Below are 25,705 nucleotides of genomic sequence, written 5' to 3'. Positions count from 1 at the left end.
TGTAATCTTAAACTCTTGGACACTTCACTTGCCTGTCTAAGAAAAAAGCTACTTTTGAAGATTCACTAGATTGACAACATGCTTCAACTTTTCAGTACCCCAATCAATGGCAGCTGCTTAACTCTTACCAAGAGAACTGGCTTTTTTTATAATAAAGTCATATGGTGTATTGTGTCCTATAGCATCGCCCCTTAATAAATAGAGTTGTGGGCGTGTTGAAATTAAAATATTTACACTATTTTTAGTTCTTACTTGTAAATGAATGAGTTGCATAAATGTTGTTAAATTGATTTTAGCAGTAATATTGAGTGCCACATCAGTTTCGTCGTAAATTGAGATCCAGATTTTTAAAAGTTGAGAAGTTCTAAACATTGTGTTCTTTCTAGTTACTTATGCTTTCAGTTGAATCTTTTTAGATGGTCATTTCCAAAAACTAGTATGGAACTATCGTGTTTTTCTATTAAGTGTTGATTTCTTCTATCTGATTATATTGTCCTAGCAAGATATTTAATCACGTAACAGAGGGCCATAATGTCCTTGTGGTAGGGTGTGTTTGAACAATTTCATGTTTCCAAATAGCTGTGACCGCGTATCGTGTTTTTTAAACGTTTCTATGTTGATTATCTGTAGTTAACCAATTTTTTGGGTGTCAAGCCATTTCTTTTTAATAAAATGCATTGCATCTTGGTTGCTGTGCTGCACACTTCCATAATTTGGAAGTGTGAACAAAATTTAGGTAATTTTTGTGATCAACATAAAGTTGAAGACTTTGGGTGCTTTCCAGTAAATTTGATATTTTAATACAAAGTACAGTTCAATCAAGATTATTTTAAATCTGTAAAATGTACAGCAATGTGCTTCATTCTCCATTTGCCCAACTGAGCTGTCTACTGATAGAGGCTAAACAAACTGCAGCAAATTCAGGAAAGACTGGAAAATTCCTCTCAAACTTCTAAAGCAAACTCCTGAAGATAGGAGTAACCTGTGCACATTTTTCAACCGCAGCTGACGAGCAACTGGTTCTATAAACGGAAATGTCCTTTTCTCTTAGGAACCTCTCTAGTTCCAATTTGAAGGACCAGGCCTACTTGCCACCTGTCTTGATAATTTATTTCTTGCATTTTATCTAACGCTCGCTGCTTAGGGATTTTCTAGTCATTGCCTCAATCCTATCTATTTCAAATACTTTAATTTAACTGTATGCAATTGAGTTCATTTTTAAAACTCCAAATCATATCCTCCCTCTGTGTCTCCAAAGCAAATAACTTGTGGTGCAGATTCTCATTTTGTCTCGAGATTTATTAGTAATCTGGTTACCCTCCACAAAATATAATACTTTTCGTATTTATACCTTTCTTTGCCCTAAACTACTTAAAAACACTATTTATATGTCTGGTCATCAAACATTATGCATCAAATTACTCCCATGCTATGTCTTTCCCTTGGTCTGTACCCTTTAACTGATGCATGGCACAAACCTGTCTGAAGTTTCCTAACTTGAGTGCACTTGTTCATTTTATTTTAAAGTGATAAAGCACAAAAAAAACATTTGGTCTGTCAGTGCTTCAAAAGAGTTTTGCAATTAGTCCATTTCCCCTTTGCTCCAGAAATCTTTCCTCTTCTAAAGCAATTTTTAAAAAAAATATATATATATATATACATATAACATTTTAAAGTTCGTTTCCATCACCTTTTCAGGCAATGGATTCTAGATCATAACTTGCTGTGGGTTTTTTTAACCGTACTATGTCAGCTCTTGTGATTTTGTTAATTATGTTAAATTTGGGTAATACAATTAATGACTTATACCACTGGTAACAGTTTTTTATTTAGTTTATCAAAACCCTTGAAGATTTTTGAAGACCTATCATGTACTTTTTACTTCAGGGGTCCAATCGGATCCATTCATAATAATCCTTAACCTCTTCTTATGTCATAAGAATTATTCTAGAATCCGGTGGGGGGGGGGGGGGGGGGGGGGGGGTGTTCTGCAATAGTTGTCTGTGTAATGGGTTTTGCTGAATGCTCTTTGGAAGTCCAGGTGTACAATGTCAGTCAGGTTAATTTCTGACACTGTCTGGCCGTTTTTAAAGAACTCTGTTGGAATGGCACACCATACAGGTGTCCAGGTCCGTGTTATAGATCATATGCTTTCCAACAGTTCTACTATCAGATTCAAAACTCAACTGCCTGGTGATAATTTAATCTTTCCTAATAATTGGATCGCAATGAACCAACCTCCAATCTCTGGGACCAAAAAGAAAATGCTGGAAAATCTCAGCAGGTCTGGCAGCATCTGCAGGGAGAGAAAAGAGCTAACGTTTCGAGTCCAGGTGACCCTTTGTCAAAGCTGGCAAACCCTTTGTCCAATCTATGGGTATCTGCCTGGAATTAAGTGAGCTCCTGTGTATATACACATATGGCAGTGCTTGTATCACCATCCCCAGTTTCCTGATTTTGATTGAGTCCGGATTTATGCATAAATTCATCTTGGCAAAAGCCATTTCAGCTGCTGTCAATTTTAGCTGCATACCTTGCCTATAATGTTTGTATATTATGACTGTTTTCCGAAGTGGAAAAATTGTGCAAGATATATATTTATCGCTTTTGGTGATATGCTTTGGTTTCTATCTTATCTGACCTGACACATGCCTTGAAGGATTAATATTTGATTTATAACACAAGTGCAAAAAGACTTTCTGTCACTGCAGTTGTGTAGAGTCCTTTTTTAAAAATTCTGTCTTAACATTTCTGCTGGTGTTTTTGTTATCCCTTTGATTTTATGTTTCCACCAATTTTCTTGGCACTTAAGTGATATATGCTTGTGCTTTTTAAGCACATTTGAGAGTCATTTCACTAAGATATTAAGTTTTGACAAGCTATGGATTTATGACTTCAATTATGTTTTGATTTTAAAAGTAAAACATTTGGGTGAACAGGCTAATTTGAGTGAAAATCTCAGCAGCAACATTGGCACAGTTTTTTTTGTGGATCTTCACCTCAAGCCACTGCAATATTTGGATAAGTATTGCTTATGAAATTGTATTCAAGATGTTTATAGTTAAATGTCGGTTGGTCATTATCCATCTGAAAGTCTGATTACTCTTGTGCCTTCAGCACATCCATGGGGGGTTTGATACTTAGTATTTGTATATGCCTGATTATTCCAGAGTGGATGTAGTATCCAGGAAATTAAACACGTAAACATATCTGCTGTGCTTTGTTTATAAGACCTGCCAAAATGTAGCTGGTAAGTCATTGCTTTCAACAAAATACTTCTAACAGACAGGCTGATTTATTTCATCAAGCAAAGTGGATAATACTTTTTTTAGAAACATGATTTCTTACTGGGTTAAGTTGCATATATTTTAAATTATATCTATTAATGAGAATTGTTCTCAACTGTGACAACTACGTTTTCATATAATGGGGTTAGTGAAAAAGGTTTTGTCTATTTACTCAAATGGTTACATGCACAATAAATTTCCTTTCGATTTTGATGTGTTCAAAATGCGTTGTAGTTTAGATAAATATGCAGCAACTCATACTTTTTCAAATAAATAATTTAAAGCTTAAGACTTACATAAGAATTCTTGTACATTCAAAATGCTTGACACCAGTACTTTTGTAGAAGCATGTAAGTGATGTAACTGCAAGCAATCCTATAATCCTTCTTTCTATTTTGATATAGAACGCTTCTGCATCATTGGATATTGTATTCAGAATATTGTTTTGCCAGTCAAATGAAATTGGTGTATCATTTCTAATTTATTGAAATAATTACGGTAATTGAGCGGCATTTTGGTGAGTCAGTCAATGCCCCTGCTGATCCATAATCTGATAGATTCTCTTACTGTTGTGACTATTAATTTTTACCATTCCATCCATAATTTTTGAAGTGCTTCCCATGCACTGAGATGGACGGAACATGTTCCGTAGTTGGTAATTACACAATCCACTGGAATCCTAATCATTTTTTAATCTTTTTATATACAGGCGGATAAGTCTACTCTAGGTGCTCCCAATAGAATTAAATATTTACTGGGCTGTAGTTAAACTGCATTGTTCATCCTCCCAGTATGTCAGTTGACTGGCCTTTTTTGGACCACAGTAGGGTAATAACAGTGGCAGAAGAGGGGTTCTGTCTTATCTGATGCTTACACACAACATAGCATTGGTAACCACGTCGACATGTGCAGTCCTTTCTTGAGTGGAACTAACTCCTCATCTGTAACAACAAGCAAATCTTTGGTAGCTGTCTAATTAGGTTTCTGCTAAAGATTGTTCATCCATTCTAAGATCTTTGAGGGCTGTGGTTGCCTCTAATGTTCCATTATACTGAATAAGTGAACAAAACTATTTTGTACGGTTAGACGGTATCCTGAAGAACTATATTGAAATTTGGAACAAGACCAGGATTCCTTAAAGCTCGCGTATCCCTACTGATCTGCCCTGGGAAGTACTCCAGTTTAATGCTTTGAAGCAGGGATTTAAGTTTTGTGTACATATTGTTTCATATCCAAGGACCTGGTCAAAATGTTCTTCAAACCCTGGTCAGTTTAAAAGCTTGAAAGCAAAACTTGGCTGAGAAGGTAAAAGCCTATTTGAAGCTCCAATATCCATTGTCTCTAGAGCAGCTTTGCGATGTGGTCTACTATTTATTTCCAAGACAATGGAGTTAGTGTTCTGATGAAGGTTACTAGCCTGAAATGGAAGCAGGATTATCTTAATCTTGGTAACAAAAAAGTCCATAAGTAAGAGTTTTAATTAGCAAAGCATCTAAGATGATGGTGAATTGTTGAGTTGATTACTTCTGCAGCTGTCAATAAGGTGAATGGAAGGCCAAAGGGATTTGGCAACTTGGAACTGCATTTGTAAGTGACCTGGACAAGTATTTTTTTCTAGGGGTGATAGTGTAGGATGTGTAATTGAAAGCAGGTTAGGGAATGTTCAATGATGAAGGATTCAGTAGATGGTTGGGGATGGTGTCTATTCAAAAGCATAGAGATAGAGGGACCTTGAGATGGCACAGTTGAGGGAGCAGATTGGAATATTATCAAGACAATTTATATAGTAAGAGAGGTTTAGGGGCACAGGATAACCTTAATTGAAAGGAGATGGGGCAGGTTGAGGAGAGGTTGATTTTACTGTGCAGAGGCCAATGGAGGATATCTCAGACAACAATTTTTGGAGGCGCAGAGAACAAGATAAAAAGTTGATCACTGTGACTTGCTCAAAGGAGGAGAAGGTGCTCTGGTTGAGACCAATGTCTGGTGCAAAGGAAATGGGATAAGGGATGGTGATTGTTCTGCTGACATAATGAGGAGGCAGTTATGGTTGTAATAAGAAGCAAATTGACAAAACTGTATCCTAATGGGCCCGTTATGCAGTGGGTTGTGTTCTGATATTAATGAAAGGAGGGTGGGTCAATGTGATTGATGCTCATTATGAATGAGGTTGCTTGGGTATTAACTCCCATTCCCCCCCCCCCCAGTATGCAAGCGTTTTTTAATGTAGAATCTACCATCAAACAACTCCATGATGTTAGAGTTGCCAACAAGCACCCTTAGCAATTTGTATTTTGGATTTGCCTGTGTGGTTTAATGTGTTTAACTGATCCTATATGGCCTAGAAAACCGTTCCTGCAAATTGTTGTTCACAATATTGAAAAACGATCTTTTGTATGCATGTTTTCTAAAATGCCATCCTTGGATCTGTTTTTCTAAGTTGCAAACCTCTACAAGTTGGTCTGCCCTTACAAATGAAATCCGATTATGCTTTTCCTTATAAACAGAAAAAATTTCAGTTTAAATTTCTCAGTAATTTTAGGGTTTTATGAGTTCCATCACAGTTTCTTAAACCAAGCTCAAACAGTTGGTCTTAAATGCTTGGAATATTATAGGAAGAAATGTTCATTTTGTAGGAAAAGTCATGCTCCGTGCAAAATATATGATGGAAGCCCAGAGTCCAGCCAAGAGCCTAGTAGACTCCACATTATGACAACATAAGTAGATGGGTCTGTAGTTCTTTAAGAGTGCTATTTATGATTCACCAAACTGGCTCACTGATGAAGCTGCAGGTACACGGGTGTCGCTGGTAACCAGAATTCTTCCCACGTGACTCCTGATAACCTTGCATACCAGTGTTAGACTGGAAAAATGGTAGGCAGTAACCCTGGATATCACACATATATCAGACTGGTTAACTCCAAAACTATCCCACTTCACATTTGGGGGTTGCTAAGCCTTGTCTGTACCACATCACTGAATTTGGTTAAGTGAATTTGGCCCGGGGTGTTTCTGTGAATTGCATTTGGGTAAATAGGTGGATGTGAATTTCTCAGAGACTTGACTTGCTGGTTCTTTTCAGCCACTTGGTTAATCAGAATGAAACACAACTATTGTTTCCCCTCCGACATATAAATGTGTTTAGTTGTTCAAATAGTTTGGTTATTGCTAGGTTGAATAAACATTTACATAGTTGTCTAATAACCAATGGGCCAGGAGCTGGCAAACAGAATCATAACGATGTGCCTAATAATGTAAAATTGTTCGTCCCCCACTGAAGACAGGTCACCTTATACCTGAGGCCAATAGTTCTACCGTACTCCGAGCATTGTTAATTGAGCAGCCATCCTCTGTTAATTTTACTGGATGGAAGTATCAGTTCCTGGTCTTGGGATTCTTTTATAGATAATCCGAGAAACCAGGGATTTTTTATAAGTAGAGTGGGGGTAGCTGGACCTTTGCTGGAAAAACCTCAGCAGTAATCTACACATTCTGGACTCCTGAGTCTCCTTTCCTTTTCCAATCTACGGTTACGTTTTCTTTCAAGAGGTGAAGTGTTTCTCGGATGAATTATGTGGAGACTTCCAAGTACAATTAATTTTTGTGCATGTCAGGCAGGTTTACTTGACTTGGGTAACATGAGAAAAGAACTGATTTTAAAAATGGGAGATACATACTGATGTCTACTGGTAAAGTTAGTAATCCAAAGACCAAGACTAATGTTCTGCAGCCAACGGCTCAAATCTCTCCTTGGCAGCTGGTGGAATTTAAATTGAATTAATTAATTAATCTGGAAATGAAAGCTGGTGTCGAACGGTAACAATGAAACTAGCATTCATTGTCATTTAAAAAATCTGGTTCACTAATTAGGGAAGAAGATCTGTTAAACTTAGTGTGGCCTACATGTGACTCCAGACCCACAGCAATGTGGGTCTTAATGTCACTCACCTGTACCCCTACCGAAAAGTCAAAAAGAAATAAAATCAGATGAAACACCCAGCATTGACCGAGGCATTGGAAACAATAATTGCACACCCAGCCTGTTGACTTGGCAAAATCCTCCTTACTAACATCTGGGACTTCAATTGAGAGAGCTATCCAACAGACTCGTCAAGCAGCAATTTGAGATGGTCATGCCCACCGAATCCTACTTTGCAACCAATTTCCTTGACATTACCAGCACCATACCTGGGTATGTTAGGAGGCTATGTTACCTTGGGAGTCCTCAACATTTGATGCTGGAGCCTGTGTATTCTCATGAGCAATGCAACATCCTCCTGATTACCATGTACCCCAGCACCCCCTAGCTGATAAATCAGTGCTCCTCCATTATGAACACCAATTGGAAGAAACACTTTGGGTGGCAGGTATAGAATGTACTCTGGGTATAGCTTTCAACATCCTTCACCAAGAGTGGCTCAGAATAGCACCACTAGGCCGGTGCAGTGGTTGGCACTGCTGCCTCATGGCACCGAGGACCCAGGTTCGATGCTGGCCCCTGGTCACTGTCCGTGTGGAGTTTGCACATTCTTTTGGGAAAGATGGGCTTAAATGGTCATGGGGGAGAAGTGATTTGTTAGTCACAAAGAATTAAGTAGCTTCCATGGTATGAGAAGTAAATGGGTAATGCCGATGTTATGGATAGAATTAAGAAATAGGAAAAACGATTTAAGGTTATAATGGGAGTTTTGGATACATTCTGTGGTAGTAGCTGTGAAGCACTTGAATGTAAATATTCATTGATTAGCCATGCATGTAGAAATGACTTTCATATGGTTTGCGATAAGCAGAGCCAACACATCAGAAAAAAAATAAGGGGAATGCTGGTATTAGATTTAGAAATTGAAATGGGCTAGATTTCCCATACCGGCCTCCACGAACAGGCGCCGGAATGTGGCGACTTGGGGCTTTTCACAGTAACTTAATTGAAGCCTACTTGTGACAATAAGCTGCTATTATTATTATTATTATGTGAGAGTATTTATAAAATGATCAAAATGTAGTAAATTTTAATGTAGTTTTTGAATGCAAGAAATGCTACTAAAATGATAGGAAAGCTATATACCTTGAGTGCAAGGCCTATTTGGTTCAATGATACCTGCACAAGGAGAGTTCAATTACAAGGAGATGTCCACACAAGGGATATATTCCCTAGATTTAGATGTTTAGGGGATGATTCAATCTACTTTTTCAAGCTTATGAAGGAGAAACATGGGTACAAAAAAAATTAATGCTCAATTTGGGAGTAAGGAGGGCAGCACGGTGGCGCAGTGGTAGCACTGCAGTCTCACGGCGCTGAGGTCCCAGGTTCGATCCCGGCTTTGGGTCACTGTCCGTGTGGAGTTTGCACATTCTCCCCGTGTTTGCGTGGGTTTCGCCCCCCACACCCCAAAGATGTGCAAGGTAGGTGGATTGAACATGCTAAATTGCCCCTTAATTGAAAAAATGAATTGGGTACTCTACATTTTTTTTTAAAAATTGGGAATAAGTGCAGTCTAAAAATGAAGGCTAAACCATCTTCTTCAATTACATGTTTTGCACAAGTGAAGGTAATGTAGTTTTTTTAAACATCTGATCTGTACAAACCAGTGGACTATACTGTAGAAACATGTCTACACAGTGGTGGAAATTAGGAACACTCTTCTGCAAATGGCAATGGTAGATCAATTAATTTTAAATTTGTGATTGATTTAAGAAAAACAGTATTTTAAGGTGTATAGTGCAACTGTGGATATATTGAGTTGGGTCATGGTTCAACCATGGAAAGGCGGAGCCTGTTGGAGGAGCTAAATGGGCCTACCCTTGTTTATATGATGCTCAAGAGGAAAGTTACCCAATGAGACAGGCAGACTTCACTGTTTAAATTTCTCACAGTTGCCTAAATTTTTGTAATTCTTATTGATCATGCGGATTTGCAGATTCTGTCCATTTAAAGAATGACTACCTTGTGTTACGTACTCCCAGTGTTTAAGCCAAATTGCTGATTGACTTTAGCTGCCTTTTTGTTTTGAAGCTTGCAGATCTGAATATGACCCATTTTAACCTTCTGGACAATCAGATTTCTAATATTCAATAAAATTGGTCTAATTTTCTTTGTCTTTTATGATGCTTTCACCAATTACGTTTTGATTTTTCATTTGGTTGAACAATTCTACAAAAAATGAGGTACTAACAGACTTGACCCTAGTCAAGGTTTTATACCCTCAGATTTCTGGGTGAAATGTCCCTCACCATTAGTCCTCAAACACACATTGTACTCAAATTGAAGTAATGTAATCTTTTTAAAAACATTCTGGTCATGAGTACCTGAGAGATGCAGGCAGGAGTCTGATCTCTACAAACCAGTGAGCTATACTATAATATACCTATTGACCTTTTATTTAACAATGCATTAATTCAAGACCAGTGAAAATTAAGTGACATTAAATTTTGCTAGCTGTCTCAAATCAGTCAAGATTTTTGTGGTTAGCGAGACTAATTTAAATAAATGTGCTTTTTAAAAAAAAAAAAAAAAAAAATTTCCTGCTCTCTTGATATGTCATTGTAATACATGAAATATTCTATTTCTTTGTGCTGTTAGATCTTGAACAACATTGTATAAAATGCACATCAGATGCATTCTATGACAATATGATTATTTCATACTATTACTTGGCCTATGATGCATTTCCGCAACTTTAGTGCAGATTTATATGCAACCAGAAATTGTAATTTGTTTTTCATTATTCTTCCAACCTGGAATTATCCTCCCTTTTGCTGTATTTATAAGTAGTAGTACTTTTGGATCATTATAGACTGGCTTTGATTTATATCTGCCAAGTCAACTTTATCGACAATTTCAGATACAACTAAATATTTTGTTCATGAAGATTGAACACTACTGCTTTGCAAAGCTGTAAGAAATAGTAATGGAATAAATACATTAAAATCCCATCCTGATACCAACATATATTGGACATGTGGGCAATATTTTCAAAATATGTATACACTTGTATCAGTGGTTATAAAAACATGCCCAGTGTAACAAAGCCCAGACGATGCATATTGTTGAAACTAAATTGCTTACAGCCATGAATTGTGAAACAATAGATGAATAGGTTAAATCTGCCTAACTGAATCAATTTTCCTTAATTTTTGTTTTTTAACAATCTTAAAATGTATATACTGAAATGAGAAAAACAGTACTTTAGTGTGTTGTTCGCTACTTTATCACTTTTTATGCGTTGTATATTTTGTGCAGTTCTTTTATCCTTTTTTATTTGGAAATGCTCAAACAAAAGTTGCAGTCCTCTGATTTGTTCAAGTGAAATTGCGACATTAAGATTTTTCTTAGTTTTAGTGTACTTTACCTGTTGGTGCATTTCTAATAAACTTTCAAAATTTTGATTTTCTTATTACAAACTTAATTAAAATTAGGTGTACGATACAACCGATTCCACTACTATTTTTTCTTCACAGATTTAAGTAGCAACTCCAGAAAGTAAAAAAATTAGTTGTGAATCTAAAGCACAATAACATTTTGAAAGCACTTTTCTATAGGACAAATACTCGCTTGGAAATGCAATCCACCAGATACTGCACCAGATGGAGAGAATGTCGGAATGGCCAGTGGAAGAGAACTGAGCTCTGTTGCAGCATTCCAGGCGGAGCTTGCTGAACAGACAAAAGGGAGCAGCAAACTTCTGAGTTGAATGGTCATCAAGCTCGAGTTGAATGGTCATCAAACTCAAGTTGAATATTGGTGTATTAGAGATGGACTTGAGCTGGAGCTGAACTCTGAATCCATTTTCTTATTTCAGCGGGTGACGCTTAATTTTCCTTAATTAAATAAAACATCCTCAGAAAATTGGGGATAAACTACTCGTCAGTCAATCCTGCAGTACAGTTTTTTCAGGATGTCATCTCCATAACTGGAGGAGGGGCGTAGGCAGAAGGATTTATGCCTAAAGTTGCTTCACCAACCAATATACATCCACTAATGGACATTAACTATTGCTTATAACCCTTGAGGGGTCAAACTTTATGTCATCATGTAATGGTTAAGGTAGTGGATTTGACTTCCAGGCGTTGAGTTGAAATCCTTTGGCACATTGTGAAATTGATCTCCATATAGCTGCTAATTTGTGGATTGCTATGATAGCTGCGCACTTGTGATTTAAAACCCACTTGTTTACTAGCATCTTTTTGGCAAGGAAAACCTGCTAACTGGTCTAGTCAATGTGTGCAGGTTATGTGGTTGTTTCTAAATGTTATTTGAAGATGGCTTTTCTCCCCCTACAATGACCTTTTCAAGGAAACCAGTTGTTGCATTGTCCACACCCTGAAAAAGATTTGCATGGAAAATAATTTAATATTTTTGCTGCTGTAATGATTTTGAAATTTGATAGATTTGGGTGGTGTAACTAATATTTTTTCACTTCATTAACGTTTTGAATTAACTTTTTACAAACATCCAATTAGAAAAGTGCTTTATTACTGATTTTGTTGTATTTAATAAACTTTCATGGTAAAACGTGTGCAAATTTTAGCAATTTTTAAAAATTACATTTCAAAACGCTCATGAAATAAATTATTTTGCAATAGCCTGGATTTAAAAATCACCAAGTCAACAAACATTCAGACCGAGTACCCTAAAAATCTGCTTTGTTTTAGCATGTGCTGGTACAAAAGAAAGTTAAAGCAACAGATGTGGATGGATCAAATGTAAGCTGAGTTTTTAACACTCATCTCCGCATAGGATGCCAAAATTCAAGCAATACCAATATCCAAAAAAGGTGAAACTACCTCTCAAACCGGTGCTTTGCAAGTTGTTCAAATAGAAATTCCAGCAAATATCTCCTCTTGCCAAAAATATAAAATTTTGGGGTCTGATCTAATAAATGAGTCAAAATCCCAAATATGCATGCACAGTAACTGGGGAATTAAGAACCTAATATAAGTTTTTTTTTTTTTTAGTTATTATGTGATGTACTACAACAAGTACAGAGTGAACATATAACATGCTTTTGAATCTCTGCTGCTGAATTACACCTCTGTTGTGCATTGTAGTAACTTTATTTTTCTTTTGTTTGACTGGAAAAGTTGTTAACTTTGAGAGAATCATGGTTGTGCTTTTAAACTAGCGATATGATGGTGTTTTGGTGTCTTATGCTGCCCTGCAATATTAACTTAAATGTGATACCCTTATCCGTGTGATGTGACAACTGTCCATCCTTATCCATAAGCCAGTATAGTTTCATAATTATTTTGATGAGAAGGCTAAGTTAAAAGAAAAATCAGTAACTAAATAGCTTTGATTACTAATTGCTGAAATCGGAGAGAGCTGTGCTTGACCTGTAGGCCCGTGTATCTTTTCATTGCAGTTCCACGTTAATCATTATAACTCAGCTTCATAAATTTAGAGTACCTGATTCATTTATTTCCAATTAAGGGGGAAATTTAGTGTGGTCAATCCACCTGCCCTGCACATCTTTTGGGTTTCATAGAATTTACAGTGCAGGAGGAGGCCATACGGCCCATCGAGTCTGCACCGTCTCTTGGAAAGAGCACCCTACCCAAGGTCAACACCTCCACCCTATCCCCATAACCCAGTAACCCCACCCAACACTAAAGGCTATTTTTGGACACGAAGGGCAATTTATCATGGCCAATCCACCTAACCTGCACATCTTTGGACTGTGGGAGGAAACCGGAGCACCCGGAGGAAACCCACACACACGGGGAGGATGTGCAAACTCCACACGGACAGTGACCAGGGTCCAGGATCGAACCCGGGTTCTCGGCGAGCTCAGTGTTTATTCCAATGCCCTACCGACCTCTAATTCAGTAGGATAATAACACTGCACTCTTGATCTTTCCATGTCATTATTTCTTACCCTTCCCTTCCCATACCTGTATTATTTTCTCTTCTGTTGAAGCTGTTGGTTGACATTTGTGAAACTGTAACCCAGGAAGGGGCTGCCCACTTCTATTTTATCTGAGTGACCATTGGTGTTAATGGAATGCTGCTCTGCAGCACAGGGCATCATAGGTAACCTTCCTATTATAATGAATTCTTCAAAGACACAAATACCAGCACCTGAAATTTCAGTATTTACTCCTGTTGTAATGAAAACACCACTCCTTCAATGGAGATCATTTGGAGACTTGAGATTTTGAGTTTGAAATTTCAGTGGTTTGAATGGATCTTGTTGACTCGCTGAGCTGTTTCATAACTAGAGTATTTATAACCAATTGTAAGTGCAAATCCAACATTTGTCAGAGTAGCTTTTAAAAATGCTGAAGTATGGTGAGAATAAAATTCCATAAGCTGAAATCCTGTTTGCCTCGAAATGTGGTCTGCTTTTGAATGAAAGATGTCATATTTGACTTGCCAATTAAAAATGGCACCGGTAAGCAATTTTCTTGCTGGCGGTGCAATGAATATGGCTTGTTGAATCTCGCAGGTTTACCATTAGCCTTTTGGTTTCACTTCTGATTTTTTTTTAATGGATTTGGATTATCTAATTAAATTTTCAGACTCCTACTATTACTTTACACACACATGCCGATTCAGTTTGGGAAACTCCTCACAATGAAGCTTTTAAGTTTTGTCCTGTTTAGTAGTTTATCAAGTTGGGGAACAAGAAGTGAGCTGCAGTGAGAATGCAGTGAAGAACTGTGCATCTAATCAAATGAGCACAGAAACTGATAAATGTAACTTAGCACTGGATATTGGTTATCCTTCCAGTTTTTTAAAGTCACCATATGGTTTTTGTTGTTTAACGTATTAAAGCTACTAGTACAATTTGCTCTTTCTGGAATGCTGGTGTACAATTTGCTGTTCCAGAAAAGCTGGTGTGTTGCTTGTCTAAAATGGAAAACAATGAATTTTACATTGACCCGATATACACAAGTTTTCATGTCTGTCTTCAAACTTGTATCATCAGATATAAATACAAATGCTGAAAATACTCATCAGGTTCTTCATCTACGAACAGTAAAACAAAACATTTTAGATAGTTGTGTTGGAGAAGTTTATCGATCTGAAACATTATCTCTCTCCCGCTCCACAGGTGCTATGATACCCGCTGAGTTTTTCCAGCATTTTTTATTTCTGATTTCCTGCATCTTTGGCATCTTGCTTTTGCTCAAAATTGTATCCAACAGTTAGACTCATGCAATCTTTCATTCCTATTGGAATGTTACTCTGAATAGCCAAATGCTGACTTCCCCATATGCTCCACATTCTTCCCCCGTCATCCCTAAGTTCTTTGACATCATGGTAGAAGCCTTTCAATAATTTTAGTTGGATGTTGTGTCAGTTGCTCCCACCGTGTGTCATTGACATGTTAATGAAATCACTGCTTCAGAATTAATTACTGCTTGAAGATTCTATTTGTTTAAAATAAACATGCAATGTAGATTTTCTGAGCAATAATAAATTTTACATTGTTGTGTTCACTATTCTAGATATTTTTCAAATACTTTTTGAGTCCAGGCTTCTAACTTTGTGACTGAAGAAATGGAATTATACATCCAATATAGGAGAAGAACGTGAAGGTCTCTGGGTTCCCATCAGCATTGGGTGGAAGGAAGGGATTAAGTGGGTCGGTGCAGACTCGATGGGCCGAATGGCCTCCTTCTGCACTGTATGTTCTATGTAAGACCAACCCAGCAGAACAATAAAAATACAAGATGGAGGCCGAGTTCATGTTCTAAAATTGTTGAATTTGATGCTGAGTTGAGAAGGCTGAGTGTAAAGATAGCGTTCTTTCCTCAAGCTTGCTTTGAACTTCACTGAACACTAGCAGGCCATGGACAGAAATGTCAGCATGGGAGCACTAGCAGCCCATGGACAGAAATGTCAGCATGGGAGCAATGTGGAGAATTAAAATGACAAGCACCAGAAGCTCGGGGTGATGCTGACTGATTGAAGGTGTTCTGGAAAGTGATCACCTGGTCTGCATTTGGTCTCGAATGTAGAGCAGACCACATTGTGAACAGCAACTACACTACAGTAATTAAAGAAGTACAAGTAAATCACTGTCACTTGGAAGGAATATTTGGGTTCTTGGAGGGGATGAAAGGACAGTTGTTACATCTCCATGCTTGCATGGAAAGATGCCATAGAGCAGGGTGTATTAGGGGTGACTGAGAAGTGGGCTAGATTGTCACAGACAGAACAGCTCCTTCAGAATGCTGAAAGGGAATCCTGAATGGGATCTTTGTCCCAGTTTTTTTTGATGGAGTTTGTTCCAGTGGCACTAGCTACTTTCCAGTAAAGAAATCTAAGTTACTGTATTGGAAGAAAGTACCTGAGGAAGTAACTTGCCAACTGTGCCATTGAGCACACACAATGTACATTTCTCGTGTGTAAATTTCAGACACTAAACGTAGTGCATTTCACTGCTTCAGAATTCTCTTGCTGTCGTCTTAAATGTTGTTACGATCCCAGCTGATCTTTTATCTTTGAAACCATGGAGAGCAGTTACTGAACAGAGATTCATAGGAGTCTGCTAGTGTACTTTTTACACACACAATGAAATGTTTATTAAACAAGAAAAATTAGTATATTACACCAGACAAAATGTTTGGAAAGATTTCAATACAAACATCAGTAAATGAGTCAAATCACTATTCCTTAACCCCAATACAAATTCAAAAAGATAAGTTACAAAATCTATCTTGTACTCTTAATATTCTGGTTAAATATGCAGTACATGTGGTCAGACATGCCACACCACAAATTGAAATGATATGCCACCAAAGCAGGTTCTATGGATTTCTCATCAACTCACCCACCCTTGACACTTTTCACACAGTGAGCCAACCAGTCTCAGTGAAACTGTCTTTCTCACAAGGGCTTTCATTCTTGCACTCTTAAGAACTTGTCTTGGGATTCTCCAAAATGACACACACACCTCTGATGTCTTCAATAAGGATCTACCTTCAGGGTTTCAATCTCCTGCTGTTCGTTTCATCTGGATCTTCATGTTAATTCCGGCTTCACCTTCCAGGCTCACTTTTTTTTTAGATACTCATCTGTGTTGAGCAGAACACCACTGCTTCAAAGACCCATAGTAAGGAGACACCAACATTCAGTTGCCTCTTTTGAATCTTTTTGCTTCTCTGAAACCCAGCCTGCTCCCTGAAGCTCTGTCCCTTTAATTTGGGCACAATAAGAAGTCTTAGAACACAGGTTAAAGTCAACAGATTTGTTTTGAATCACTAGCTTTCGGAGCACAGCTCCTTCCTCAGGTGAATTAGGAAGGAGCAGTGCTCCGAAAGCTAGTGATTCGAAACAAACCTGTTGGACTTTAACCTGGTGTTGTAAGACTTCTTACTGTGCCCACCCCAGTCCAACACCGGCATCTCCACATCTTTAATTTGGAGCCTGTTTTTCTGCTCCTTCACTTAACAGAGCCTGTTTCAGATTCTGTTCCTTAACTTGATTGTTTTTTTGAGTCTGGTTTGGGACCAACTTCTTGATTTTGGGGCCTGCCTCCTGTCCCCTCTTATTTCGTGCCCCTGGAATGGTGCTCCTCTTAAACATCACCTGACCTTTTCACATTGTTTCCACCCCACCCCTCCCATGTTTTCCTGTGCAGATGCAGGGCTGACTCCCAATCTGAAAGAAGCGCTGGGCCGGTTCCCAGCCTGAGAAAATCCACAATTTGTGCATGTGTGGCCATTCTCCGGCCAGCATATGCGCAGAAATCCTGAGGCCTGCTCGGAACGGAGTTTTCAGCCTCAACTCCCAATTGAAAAGGCAAGTGGCATTTCCTCTTTTCCTTGGGGTTCATCACAATGTCCTGTTATTCTTGCCCTCGTTTGAAACTACTTCATCGATCAATACCATCTGTTTTTAACTACTTTTTCTGATCCCTTCATAATCTTAAGTACCTGTATCAAATTACCCTTTAATCTCTGTTCATGACAACAGCCTCAATCTTTGAAGTATTTCCTTGTACCATACAGCAGTCAAGTGATTCTCTTACCTCGACATCCTTCTTCTGGTGTCGGGCAACATCCTGGAACTCCCTCCCTCACAGCACAGTGGGTGTACCTACACCTCAAGGACTGCAGTGGTTCAAGAAGGCAACTCACCACTGCCTTCTGAAGGGCAACTAGAGATGGCCTAACCAGTGACGCCAAAACATCCCATAAATGAATTTTAAAAAGTCAAAACTGCATGTGACTGAAGCTGTTTTTTAGGGTCTTGTATAGATTCACTTTTCTACTTTTAAATTTTATTACGTTGCATAAAACGCAACATTCCATTCATTTTATAGGGCTTTTATCCAGTTGAAGTACTTTAATGTCTTGTCTTGTGAATGCCCTCGAGCCCCAACCCTCTGTTTCTCCACATCTTCTGACCTTTCTCCTTTTTCAACGGCTGAGGATTGCCATGTATTTGCTTTGCAAGATATCTTTTAGAAAGAAAAATAGGTAGATCCAAAAAATTTGATGGCGCGCAATAATGTTTGGCAATTTCCATGATTAGAGGAATGTTTTTAGTAAACCTCATCTAAACTCCGTAAAACCTAATTGCCTATTAATACAGATATTGTTTTGAAGACGCTGCGTGGTTCTATTCCTGACGTTTCAATTTGGTTTTAACTTTTGGGTGAGTTTTGATCTCGTGATTAGGGTAATGATTGTGACAATTACTAAAATTCTGCTGTGTTGTTGCAAAATCTAGTAACGCATTACAGCATTGAACTAGTTAACTCAATGTGGGTTTAGACCTTAAAAGCAAATCAGATTTTAGAAAATTAAACATGAAATCACATTCAGTATCATAATTTAGCTTTAATTAAAATGCTTTCAAGCCTGGACATTGGGAGATGCTTTTACTTTTGATTTGGACTTGGATATTGTTCCAATTCAGTCTTCACTTTGCCTGGTATATTGAATTACAATGAATATCCTAAAACAAAATGCAGTCGCTTCGGTTTATGAAATTGTTTCAATCAACATGATTTGAAGATAATTTAATATGTTATTCACCTTCACACTTGTTGCCATTAGTTGATGTGCAGATAACTGTTTTCTGGCATTTGTTGAATGCCCTAATTTTATCTTGTTAAATTAGTTTTGTAGGCAGGTGAAAGCGTGCACATCTATATTTTCAATATAAACTGGTCTGAATTATCAAATTATGCATATCTTACTAGAAATCTGTATTGGTGACACGAGCCAGTCTTCAGTCAGAAGTGCCGAGTGAATGATCCAACTCTACCTCGGAAGAAAAGATTCCAGCATTACAGATGCTAGTCTTCAGCCAATTCAATCCACATGATATCAAGAAATGGTTGAAGGCATTGGATGCTGCAACAATCATGGGTGACAATGTTCTGGCAATAGTACTGAAATCCAGAACTAGCTGCACTCCTTGCCAAGCTGTACCAGTACAGTACACCTACAAAGCTGGCATATACCTGACAATGTGGAAAATTGCCCAGGTATGTTCTGCACATCAAAAGCAGGAAAAATCCAAAACTGCCAATTAATGCCCCATCCATCTACTCTTGAACTTCACCAAAATGATAGAAAGTGTCATCGACAGGGCTATTAAGCAGCACTTACTCAGCAATAACCTTATTAACATCCAGTTTGGGATTCACCAGGGCCATGCAGCCCCTTGCCTCATTACAGTCTTTGTTTAAACATGGAACAAGAGAACTGAACTCCAGAGGTGAATAACTGCCCTTGACATCAAGCAGAATTTGACCCAAGTGGGGCACAAAGGAGCCCGAACGAAACATAAGTCACTGTGTAATATTTCCCATTTGCCAGTTAGGTAAATAACAGCAATGTTTAGTTACATATAAATACAATGCAGGTGATTGTGGCTGCGAGTCCACTTCCAGGACCGAACTGATTTTTAAAAACCACGCTTGCTTGGGTGATTTTCCCCTCCACCAAGACCTCGATTGGTTACCTGGTTCACAGCAGATCACCCCATAAAAGGGACCAGCAACACGCAATAGGAATTGGGGGAGTGGTGGGAGAGTTTGCCACTGGTTGGGAGTTATACCTTGCACAAAGGAAGATGGCTGTGGTTGTTGGTGGTCAATCATGCCAATCCCAGTACATTGCTGCATGGCTTCCTCTAGGCCCACCCATTTTCAGCCAATTCATCAATGACTTTTCCTCCATCATCAGGTCAGACACGTGGATGCTTGCAGATGATTACACAATTGGCCTTCCTCTGAAGCAGGCCATGTCCACATGCAGCAAGATCTGCACAACATATGGGCTTGGGCTGATAAGTGACAAGTAATATTTGTGCCACACTGCCAGGCAATGACCATCCGTGTTAATCTGATTATTTCCCTCTGGTGTTCAATGGCATTAACATCACTGAATTCATTTCCTGATTCCCCAAAGCTTGTCCACCCTCAACCAGGCACAAGTAAGGAGACTGGTGGAGTACTCTCCACTTGCCTGAATGAGTGCAGCTCCAGTAGCACACAAGTAGCTGGACACCTTCCAGGAGAAAACTGCCCGCTTGATTGGCACCACATTCAACATTCATTCCATCCACCGCTGTTGCTGTAGGGACTCATCAAGACTCCTTTGCCAACATCTTCCAAAACTGCAACTTTTACCACCTGGAAGTTCCCTCCTAAGTCATAACCATCCTGACTTGAAACTATATCACTGTTCTGGGTCAAAATCCTGGACCTCCCTCCCTAACAGCACTGTAGGTGTTACTATTAACACATGGACTACAGCAGTTCAATAAGGCAGCTTCTCGTGGGTAATAGGGGATAGGCAATAAATGCTGGCCTAGCCAGTGATACCCACATCCGATGAATGAATTAAATAAAAGATTGTGCACTACAATAATCGGAAAACCAGGATTTAATTATTGCATGTGGTATGTTATATCTATAGAAATAGTGTCGTTATTAACTGAAAGGATGACATATCAATATGTCATGTTTACAAAGTACATTTTCGATATCAATGACTAAACAATATCAAACAACTAAAACAAATTTTCCCCTTTACATTCAGTGCCAACTGAAAGTTCCAATTCTGTTAATTACTCGATCTCATAAGCAGGCATCCAATCTCCTGCAACCAGTCCACAAAGTGTTTGATAGTTCACAAGGTTTTACTTCTGTTCTATGGACAGTAAGAGCTTCTTTAAATATATAAATGGAAGATAGTGGCTAAAAGGTCCCTTAGAGAATGAGACCGGGGAAATTATAATGGGGAATCAGAAGTTAAATAAACACTTTTCGTCCGTCTTCATGGTGGAAGACACTGATAATATTCCAAAAATACTAAATCAAGGGGCAAAGTGGTGGGGGGAGGGCGGCAATTCAATAGCAGAATTATTACTCTGGGGAAACAAATGGGGCTAAAGGCCGATAAATCACCCGGACCTGATGAGTTGCATCCTAGGATATTAAAGGAAATGGCTACGGACATAGTGGATGCACTATGGTAGTAATCTTCCAAGATTCCGGAAAAACCCCAGAGGATTGGAAAACTGGCAATGTAACACCTGATTCAAAAAGAGAGGGAGACAAAAGAAAAGGTAACTAGGCCAGTTAGGTTAACATGTCATTGGAAAGCTATTCAAATCCATTATAAAGGATGTAATAGCAGAACATTTAGAAAAACATAATATCAAGCAGCATCCGCATAGCTTCATAAAGGGGGATTTGAGGTGGCAACGAGCAGGATAGATCAAGGGGGACCAGTGGATGTGATATACTTGGATTTCCAAAAGCGTGCCACACGGGATTCCTTAATACGATAAGAGCTGTGTTTGGAGTAGTTTATGAGCATGGATAGAGGATTGGCTAACTAATAAGAGAGTTGGGATAAGGAGTCTTTTCAGGATGGCAACTTGTAACATGGAATGCCACAGGGATCAGTGCTAGGATCACAATTATTTATAATGTCTATTAATGCTTGGATGAGGGAAATGAATATACTATTCCTAAGTTTGCAGATGACACAAGAATAGGTGGGAAGGCAAATGGTGAAGATACAGAATCTAGAGCAATATAGGCTGGCTGAGTGGTTAGAGCATGAAATAGAGAAGTCTTACTGAAACTGCATAGAGCAGTACAGGCCCTTCGGCCCTCGATGTTGCGCCGACCTGTGAAACCACTCTAAAGCCCATCTACACTATTCCCTTATCGTCCATATGTCTGTCCAATGACTAGTGCAGGACACTAGTTCTGTGGAATACTGTGAACAGTTCTGGTCCCCTTATCTAAGGAAAGATATATTGGCATTGGAGCAGTTCAGAGAAGATTCACTAGTTTGATCCTGGGTATAGCAGGATCTTTTATGAGGCTTGAGTCTGTACTCATTGGAGCTCAGAACATTGTTTTTTTTCAAACTTTTTTCCTGGGACTCACATCTCGCACTCTGATTGACCTTTGTGACACACGCCATGTTCGCTTACCTTTAATGTGAAAGGGGAGCCTGCTTGATCCTCATGATCTCACTCCATTCCGGTTCAAAGGAGGAGAGGGCAATGCGCATATCAGGTGCAGGCTTCAGCCATTCCTCACACGTTGGTTGTTGTGAAGAGCAATAGCAACAAAGTGCTTGTTTTACTCAGCACTGGATACTCCTGGAAGATGCTCCTCCAGAATGCTAACTGCCTCCTAGGTTTTTGGCATGTTTCTAAATGAGGTATCACAGGTCACTTATAGTAGCATCGTGTGATGAATGCAGTATTTTAGAGATATTAGATTGTAAACATTTGGTAATTGAAGGATTAAAAGCTTGGGTTAGAATGTGACAGCAGTAATGTTTTTTAAAATCTTGTTTTGCAAGACCAGAAAGCTTTTGGGAGCAGAGGTGAAATTGACCATCATAAAAGCCTAGGCTAATGCACTGTTGTTTGACTAGAGAGCTTCCATGGGGAGTTGATTTATTTTCAGCCTGGGGAGATTATGTTATTGCTGGGTATTCAGATATTTTGAGAGCTTTTTTAGTTGAGTTCTGATCTGGCTAGCACTGAGTCTACAAGGTCTGCTCGCACGTTGGATAGTTTTTAAAATGATTAATCGTATTAAGCATGCAGACTTGTCTGAGGACATGGAAGAAGCTAAATCAAAACAGTTGAAACAGCTTTTTGAAGACATCCAGCCAGAGTCTGCAGGGGTACGAACGAGCCAAATCTGTTCTGGAAAGCAAGTATTCCTCTGTGCCATTGGAATGTAGGATGGGTTGAGCGCTGTATGTTTTTCCTTTCCTGTAAGCTATTTTCTACTGTGAGGTTTAAGATTTTAATACTGTGTTAATAAAGTTTTGTTTCACCATACCAAATCTCTATTTCTTCGTGCAATCATTCCTGGAGTGAAGTATTCTTTCCGCACAGTCTTACGAAAATAAAATATTCGGTTTCGGTCCTAGCCACTGTTGGACTCTAGTCTGGGATCGTAATAGTAGTCTTTTAATTTGGAGTCAACTGTAAGTTAATAACTGACCCCAGGGTCTCAACCTCAAATGGAATTTTTCACCACCACTTGTCTTTCAAAATTTGAAACTTCTCTCATTTGCCAGTACTTTCCTGTATGTATGACATATGGGCTTTGCATCCTTATTTGCATTGACACAATTGACAAACCCATACCTCAACAAATCATCTTAATACTGCTTTGTTCCAGAGTTACATTAAGTTGCTTCTTTGGAGGCTGTTAACTAGAGGCACTGGAGCTCTGTACAGATCTAACACTAGCAATGCTCTGTCCTGCCCTGGACTCTGCTGAGCAACTCTCTCCAGCAGATTCTGTTGTGAGATCCTATCCAGTAAGTCCTCTGCCTATTTGAGCCTCTGGTTGTCTCTTACTTTTAAGAAAGCGATCAATCTTCACAGTCCTCTTGCCAGCAGGTGGAAAATGGAAGCAGCTCTGCTCCATGATTTGGTGCCAACAAGCACATACATGGAGGGCGCGTGACATCACATGTACATCTTGGGAGTGTGACCTGTTCTGCCACTTTTGGCCAGAAGACTGCACACAGCCTAATTTCTTTTCACTTGAAAGGCGGCAACGGACACCATTGTCAATGTAAACTCCGATGGTGGCTGTTGTGTGCTTTGTCTGCAATTGGAATCATCGCGGGAACGGCGCGACCAATCACTCCACACCTCCTGACACCAGCCCACGACCCACACTTTAAAAAAAAAAAAACCCTGGTTTAGAAGAATCGAAGGTGACCTTATTGAGACATGTGGGATACTCCAGGTGTTCAAAAGAGTAGAGGGCATAATCTCAGAGTAAAGGATCGCCCATTTAAGACCGAGATTAGGAAGAATTTCTTCTGAGGGTAGTGAACCTATGGATTTTTTTTACCGGAGAGGCTGGGTCTTTATATATGTTCAAGGCTGAGATAGACAGATTTTATAATCAGTTAGTGAATCAAGGGTTATGGGGGTACGGGGAGAATATGCAAACTCCACACGGACAGTGACTAGGGGTCGGGATCGAACCTGAGTCCTTGGTGCCGTTAGGCAGCAGTGCTAACCACTGTGCCACCGTGCTGCCCTGTGTCTTAATAATGGTGACATTAACTATCATCAATTGTTATTTAGGGAGGGAAATCTACCATCCTAATGTGACTTCAGATCTACAACAATGTGATTGACTCTTAACCGCCCTCTGAAATGGCCCAGCAAACCACTCAATTAGGAATAGACAACAAATATTGGCCTTGAACAAATCAAAAAAGTATCAGTTTTAAAGTAATTCATTTCTAAGATCCAACTAAACACCAACCTGCTTGTTTGTCCGTAAGTTGTAAATATTGACAAATGTATACAAAATATATTTAATTGAAACTTTTCAAATAATTGTTTTGCATGCTGCTTTGTAAAGCTGTAAATAAACCTAAAGGTTTCCTACTGAAGCAGTAATATGAAAATATTTTGCTGAATAAAGCTGAGTGCTAGAGTTTTTATTATTTTGGAAATCTTTTTCTACTTCTGCTTAATTGATTAATTTTGTTGATCAAACCGATCATTCCAGGCCGTGCAGAATCTACTTCCAGTTATTGTAGATCGCAGCATACAAGTCAACCTTTGAAGCCTCTAAAAGTGAAGTCTTTTTATACAATGAGTAAAAGACGTGAACCGCTGGTATTGTTGATCACCATTTTGAATTTGGGAAAAAAACCATCAGTAATTCATATTAAATTAATTTGGCAGGGTTTTTTGAATGAATCAATTCTACAAAGATATGTTGAACCACAATCAAAGCATTTTGAAACCATCAAATTTATTTTCTTCAGCGTCTGATGCAGAGTTAATCAAATTCACTGAGTAACTTTCCCTGTCATAAAGATCTCACTCTGGATCTGATGCGGTGCTTTTTCTTTCAGAATTACCCACCGTAACAATCATCATTTTGATTTGGATTATATTGAACCTGTCCATTCCAAAGTTTGGCTGCTAGACATATTGAAGTTCGTGGGCATTTAATCCATCTTGCTGATGTGACTTATACCTGTCTGATCATGAATCGCTGGAAACTGATTATTTTGCCATAGGGGTCTTTGGTAGTCTCAAGGCAATCTTGGTCTTCTGCAGCGATACTAGCCTTACATTTCATAAAGCAGCTACACCAACCAGCTGTTGACCTGAAATCTTTGCTGGGCCCAGGGTTTGATTTGGCTCATTTCACTATGTATAATCATTATATTTGATGTAACCAGTATGATTTTCGGAGGACCCATTCGATACATGCTTCTCAAGATCAGGCTAGTGGTTGGCCCCTGATCTGATGGTGTAGTTTGGTCTTTGGCACCTTCAGGGTAGATTGCTTCTTACATTCTCGAACCAGTTTTTAAGTAGCATGGAATTTCCTTGCTGTGACAGTTACTTGATGAATTAGCAAATGTTAAGACTTTAGCTTGTATACAGTTGATTTCTTTTGTTGTAGGTAAATTCCTGCTCAGCACTCCATACCATGCACCGACTGCTTTGTCTTGAACTCCCGCGCATCACCTTCAGGGGTGCTCTTTCCAAGGGCCGGTGTAGACTCGATGGGCCGAATGGCCTCCTGCACTAAATTCTATGAAACCACATCATTTGCTTAATCCCATGTGCCAATTTACAGTATTAAGTTCAGTAAAAGGCACAGCATTAGGTGCTCCCTTACTCTGACTAAATGGATCTAAATCTCAATTTCAAAAAAGAACTAACTGTCTGTAGTACCAGCGTGACATCTTTCTGTTCTCCATGGAATTAATTATATTGTCAAATCAGGGACAGTTTTGTGCAGTTGATTCAAGTTTCAAAGGAAACACATTGCAGGGGTGGAGGTATTTTATCACAAACGAGTTCGTCTAAATCTTGGCCTTATTGATGTTTCTGTTTACTGTAACTTTGTTTTAGCTTGGAGTTATCCACTTGCAAGTCACACACCAACACGACTTATATTACAGATTCTTCACTG

The 25,705-nt window shown here is 38.8% G+C and overlaps 1 protein-coding gene across 1 annotated transcript in view; it reads left to right on the top strand.

Annotated features, from left to right (window-relative positions):
* Window positions 1–25,705, top strand: part of pspc1 (paraspeckle component 1) — a 159,542-nt gene that overhangs the window by 102,464 nt on the left and 31,373 nt on the right. The gene's annotated exons all lie outside the window — the stretch shown is intronic.

The sequence above is a fragment of the Scyliorhinus torazame genome, chromosome 15 (genome assembly GCF_047496885.1).
Source record: "Scyliorhinus torazame isolate Kashiwa2021f chromosome 15, sScyTor2.1, whole genome shotgun sequence".
Taxonomy (NCBI): Eukaryota; Metazoa; Chordata; class Chondrichthyes; order Carcharhiniformes; family Scyliorhinidae; genus Scyliorhinus; species Scyliorhinus torazame.
Note: the sequence above shows the minus strand (reverse complement) of the source record. Positions and strands in the feature narration are given on the sequence as shown.